The sequence below is a fragment of the Charadrius vociferus genome, unplaced genomic scaffold, assembly GCF_000708025.1.
Source record: "Charadrius vociferus isolate BGI_N301 unplaced genomic scaffold, ASM70802v2 scaffold214, whole genome shotgun sequence".
Lineage (NCBI taxonomy): Eukaryota > Metazoa > Chordata > Aves > Charadriiformes > Charadriidae > Charadrius > Charadrius vociferus.
In genome coordinates this window covers 1,409,539-1,415,419 of record NW_009647955.1, presented here as the reverse complement: position 1 = coordinate 1,415,419, position 5,881 = coordinate 1,409,539, and positions in this window count along the sequence as shown.

The window sequence follows — 5,881 nt, the reverse complement described above, 5'->3', positions numbered from 1 at the left end:
TGATGTGCCCCAGGGCGGCCACCACGCTGCGTCCCCCTGCTTTTCAAAGGCCCCGTCCTTGGCTATTGTGCTCACATCCTGAGCTTGTTTGGACACTCCTCGGAGGTCCCCAGCCCCGCAGCCCCCCGCCGCAGCCACAGCCGCCCTGACCTCCAGATAAAAGCAGCCGGGCTCACTGGGCAGCGTTGCTATCAGAGCAAGGACAAGCGGCACGCTCTCGCGGTGCGGCCGCAGAAATAGCAGGAGCTTTGCCAGGCTGACCCCGCGCCACCAAAGCCTCCAGGTCAACAACAGCTCCTGCTAGATCTCCACCGGCTGCCTTCCGCAGGGCCGCCTGCGCGCTTCGTCTGTTGGCAGGAGCGGTATCAGCCCCGCGCACACCGGGGGATTTGTCCTCCTGCTGATGCTCTCCCCCCTCGGCTCCACTCTGGGGAGGGCCAGCATCTTGCCAAAAGACATAACCGCTGGGGCGGGAAGCCAGGCTAAGGCCTGGCTCTTTGTTAATTGCCTCATCTCCCTGCATCCTCTCAGCGGGGATAAAGCAGGGATAACCGCCCGCCCTCCCCCCTGTAGGCAGGCTGCAGGGAGCACAGAGGGGTCCCTAGGACTTTGGGGGTTGAAATCTCAGCGAAACCCAGTCTTTGCAAGCAAGGAAGCCCCGTGGAAAGGGCCAGCTTGTTTAAACCCCACTGGGGCAGAGTGTCCAAGCGTGAACCTTTTTGCTGGACCTCCATGCCAGCCTCCCGCAAGCAGAGCAGCAGTAAATGAGCACCACCACATCCACTTCCCTCCTTGTGTGGTATCTGTGGTGGGAGAGGCAGGGGGAGATGAGCCTCCTCGCTGCAGGGAGGCAAAAAAAAAACCCCAGAGGGGTCTGAGGGGGGGTCCACGGGATACCCCAGGTCTGCACTGCCCTGGGCCCCGCATCTCTCCCCCAGGTGCTCGGTGGTTTCTGTCTGCTCTCCAGCTTCCAGGCGGGAGCACCGGGGCAGCTGCGGACAATGCGGAGAGCCAGGCCGGACACAGGTGCTTCCCCGGGAAGGATGCAAAGACGGGTGTTGTTTCGAAGGGAAGACGGAGCTGCGGCCACCTCTCAGTGTTACCTGCCACATTTCCAGTCTCTCAAACGCCTTTTCCGGGCTGCGTGTGGCCCACCCTTTGCCTTCTCCACAGCCCCTTTGCTACAGGAGAAGAGGCAGCAGGTCCTCTCCCAGATGCCGGTGCCAGCCAGGATCCCTCTCCTTCCTCAGGCTGCACCGCAGCATGTGCCGGGACTGTGGCAGAATAACCAGAGGCCCCGAGCACGGCCGTGGGTGCCTGGATTGCCATTAGCGAGAAGGATGGGGTGACCTCTTCCAAGGCAGCATGATGGCTTTTCCTGCAAGGGGCGGATACAACTACCTCACCCCTCTTGCAATTGACAAGTGCAGCAGCCAAGGTCAAAAACACAAGGTCTTCTAGAGGATGGGGATTCTCGTGGTGGTGTGAAATTCTTGGATGTCGCACTGCTGGCTGGGGGAGACAGGGAGCCGTGGCCACCAGCCCTGACGTGGAGCGGGGTTGCAGCTTGATTCCGAGGTTGCAAAACCCTGGATTTCCCAGCTCCCTCCCGGGACTTATAATAGCTGATTGCACCCTGGTGCTGCCCATGAGTTGAGCAGGGAGCACAGCCAGCGTATCATTCAAATCTGCTCCCAGGAAGGCAGGAGCTGGCACTGCCGTTTCTCCCACTGGCTGTGATGCAGAGGAAGCGTCTGACAGAGAGGGCAGGAGATCAAAGACTTTCTTTTGTCCCCAGGTGCCCGTTGCCTGCCTGGCCCTGCGCCCTAGGGTGCCTCACAGCCTCTGTTTTGCAGAGCACACAGCCCATAGGAGCCCTCTGACTACCTCCCGGAGCCCTCTGACTACCTCCCCTGCCACGGGCCACCGCATCTCCCGCAACCCTCAGCCTCAGCCCAGCAGCGTGCGCTTGGCTGCAGCACCTCCAACTCGGCACCATGCTCCAGCGCTTGGTTCTTGGCTTCTCCATCCCTTCTAGATTGAAAAGCCATGTTAGTCCCAGTATTTCTTGCTGTAAAAGGATGATCCGAGGGCTGGAGCATCTCCCCGATGAGGAGAGGCTGAGAGAGTTGGGGCTGTTCATCCTGGAGAAGAGAAGGCTCCGGGGAGATCTTATTGTGGCCTTCCAGTACCTAAAGGGGGCCTACAGGAGAGCTGGGGAAGGACTTTTTACTAGGGCATGTAGTGACAGGACGAGGGGGAATGGCTTCAAACTGGAAGAGGGAAGGTTTAGATTAAACATTAGGAAGAAGTTTTTCACTTTAAGGATGGTAAAGCACTGGAACAGGTTGCCCAGAGGGGTTGTTGAGGTCCCATCCCTGGAGGCGTTCAAGGCCAGGCTGGACGTGGCCTTGGGCAACCTGGTCTGGTGGGAGGTGTCCCTGCCCATGGCAGGGGGGTTGGAACTGGATGATCTTTAAGGTCCTTTCCAACCTAAACCATTCTATGATTCTATGATAAAAGTGCTCAAGTTATCTCCCAAAGTTGCTTTTGATAAGCTGCTCACAAAGCACTGGGCATCCTTTCCAGCCTGTTTATCTCTGTGGTTGTTTTCCCTCTGCTCTTTAACTGCCTTCCCAAAACATGGGTTGGACAGCTGGTCACACGAAGGTCAGCCATGCTGCAAAACTGAAGTGAAACTGCATTTTTCTTCCCATATTGTGGTCTCATGTTCCAGCATTAATCCTGCAGGAGGGACGCTCTCACATCACGGGGTATTACACAAAGGAATGGGAAGTCATTTGAGTCCGAGTCAGGGGACTCACAAGCCCCTCAGGAGTTCAGAGGAAACAGGGACAAACATCTCCTGAACTACCAGGGCCAAGCCGCAATGAGGAGGAACGCCCCGATGGAAGCTAGGCTAAAGCGAGCTGTCGGGACAAGCACAGAGGCTCCTGCACCGAACTGCGGGCAGGAGCTGGGCCAGGCAGGGAGCAGAAGGGGCAGAAGCCAGCAGGAGCTTAGTGCAAGCCGCAGATACCTACAGCATGGCGCAGCAGGGCTCGAACAACAGTCTGCTGCAGCCACCGTCAGGGTGTAAACGCTCCTGGTCTTTGGGAATGAGACAGAGACCTCGAGGTGGACGGCTCTTGATTTTAACAGGCCTGAACCATGCTAAAACCACACACAAAGAGACCATGCATCTTGCTGGGATGAGGGATCAAGAGTCAGCAGTCACCAGTCCTACATCCCCTTCCCTCTTTGGCCATTTCCCAACTTTGGCTATCTCTGCTTCTTGCAAAAATTTTTGGCCAAGCTGGGCAGCCTGAGGCTCCTGGGCTCAGCATCACCCGCAGCATAGGCACCACTCTGGGAACAATGCAGGCACCAGGACCGATGGAGGTGGCTCCAGCCACTGACAGCCGGTAGCCAGCCACCTCCACCTCCCCACCGGCCGCCAACACAAGGTAAAGGGCACTCAACTGCTCTCGGGTACCACGTTGCATTTGAAGAACCCTCATTTTAAGGTATTTCACTGCCAATGCTGCCGCAAAACCACCTGAGTTTCTAGAATGTCAGCTTTCTTCTCTTTTTCCTGGGAGATGTGGAGATGGGGAACTGCTCAGCACACGGTCAAACGTATTGCAGGAGGGAACAGAAAACACCTTCAGCGTGTACTTGTCAGGGCAGGTCAGGGCTGGCACAGCGGGAACACAGCACCTCCTCTGCTGGCTGGAAGGGAGGCACAGCGGATGGAGGCCACGGGGAGAAATAGAACAGCCTGCCCCTTTTCTGGCTTGTATTTCAGCATCCCTCCCGGGAACCTCCCGAGTCTGAGCTCTGCTTCAGGAATCCCTCCTCTGGCGGGACCTCAGTGCGGAAACGCTGCTCTGCTCGGCATCGCTGGCCGGTGGTGACCACAGCCCTGCGCCCAGCCAGTGCCAGCGCTGCGGGAAGGTGAAGGCTTTGAATGGGGAGCCCATGAGGGACATAACAAACAGGGCAGGGCTGGGGCTGTGTTCCCCGGGTTACACTTTCCTGAGCAGCAGGCTGCATCCAGACCGTTGCATTGAGAAATAATCGGAGGATCCAGCCTGCAGGACTGATCTAATCCCATTCCAAACCCTCTCACACCTTCGGCTCCTACCGAGGCACCTGGCAGCGGTACGTCCCACAGGGCAGCCACACACTGAGTGACGGCAGTGTCCCCCCCCCAAGACTGGCATCACCACACACGGTGATGGACGGAGCTGGAGAAGGAGGAGCCCCGGCACCAGAGCCTGGCTCAAACCTTCTCCGGCAAACGGAGCTGGTGGGTCCACCAGCACGTTGTGCCTGGGAGCCGCTTTACAGGGGGCTTGTCTCCAGACAGCCACATCGAGTTTCAGATCTAGTTAATCCCCCCCTTTACCAGCGCAGGAATGTATTGCTTTTCACAAAACATAATCCTCTTTGCAATCATGTGTTCTGCCAAACTACAAACTTTCCGCTCCCATCCTTCTTTCCTGGGAGAGGATTTGAGGCAATAATCCAGGCCTACTGATTTATTTCTTTAATGAGCAAGGGACAAACGAGCACAGCATTGCAGAACATGCGCATGCCCAGACCTTGAAGCATCCCCCAGTTCTGGCACACCTTTGAGGGATGCCCTGAGCTGAAGGACCCGGGCTGGAAGCAGTAACATCCACTCGTGCTGGAGCCCAGACAGACGAGGCAGAGGAGGCTGCGGCCGCAGACTTATGACTGTGGGCAATTCTGGAGACAGCAAACATCAGCGGGTGCTCAAGGAGGGTGAAATGTCCTGCAAAGTCCATGTAGCTGGGGTCTTCATGAGATTAGCCATCAGCTGAAAGGAAGCAAAGCAAATATCACAGCCCTGGTAGTCCTCGGGAAGCCACAGCAGAAAGTGCCCCTGGCAGGGGAGATCCCTTCACAGTTCAGGCTGGTGCCTGGCCGAGCTGTGAGCCCCAACCCAGCATCACACCGAGAATGGGACATGGACTTGCCAAGGACACGGGTGGCTTACAGGTTCCCTAAATACCCTCCAGTATATTATCTACCACTTTCACTCTAACCTACTGAGCTGCTTCCTTACCCGTTGCTTCACCTTATGAAGCTTAATGAAAGAAGGTGCGTGCTAAAACTTCATTTTGTCAAACGACCGATATGTTCTACTTCTCCTTCAAGTTTCTTAGAAACAAAACAGGAAACCTCAGCACTTTGCACCTGCTGTCTTTTAAAGACGGAGCTCTGCACACCAGGGACCTCCCACCACAGCGTGGGGTCACTCTGCCAGTCCCAGAGAGAGAGGGCTGGGGCGAGGATCAGTTAATTCAGGGCTGGAGCGATCCTGTGGTGTCCACCAAACGGATGCTTTTGTCTGCACAGCCTGGGTGGCCCCAGAAACTGCTCTGCAGGCCACAGGCAGCCTGTGGCCTGAAATGGGCTGTCTGTGCTTCTTGTGTTTATGCACTACTGGGGCTGTCTCTCCTAAAGGCCTGTCACGCTTCTCATCGTGAAAACAAAATAGCGATCTCGGGTAGCACATCATGAAGGAAAGGCACCCTGGGTGCCTCTGCTCATTCGGATCTTAAAAGGCAGCCCCAAGCACACGTGACTTGCTGGGACCTGAAGATGCTGAGCACTTCACAAGGCAGAGTGAGCCCTGCGTCTGCTTTGCACCACCCGGGGAGGAGAATGTTTTTTCTGCCCGCTTCCCTCAAAATGCTGAGAGGGTGGGAATGATGGATCTGTGACCTGCTCCTTCTTTTAGCTCCTGTGTCCGGTGGTAACAGCACAACCATCCCATGAAGTGGTGCCAAACCCATCTCCCCACGCGCTTCCCATGGGAGAAGCTGGAACTCACATCATCCCCCCCCCC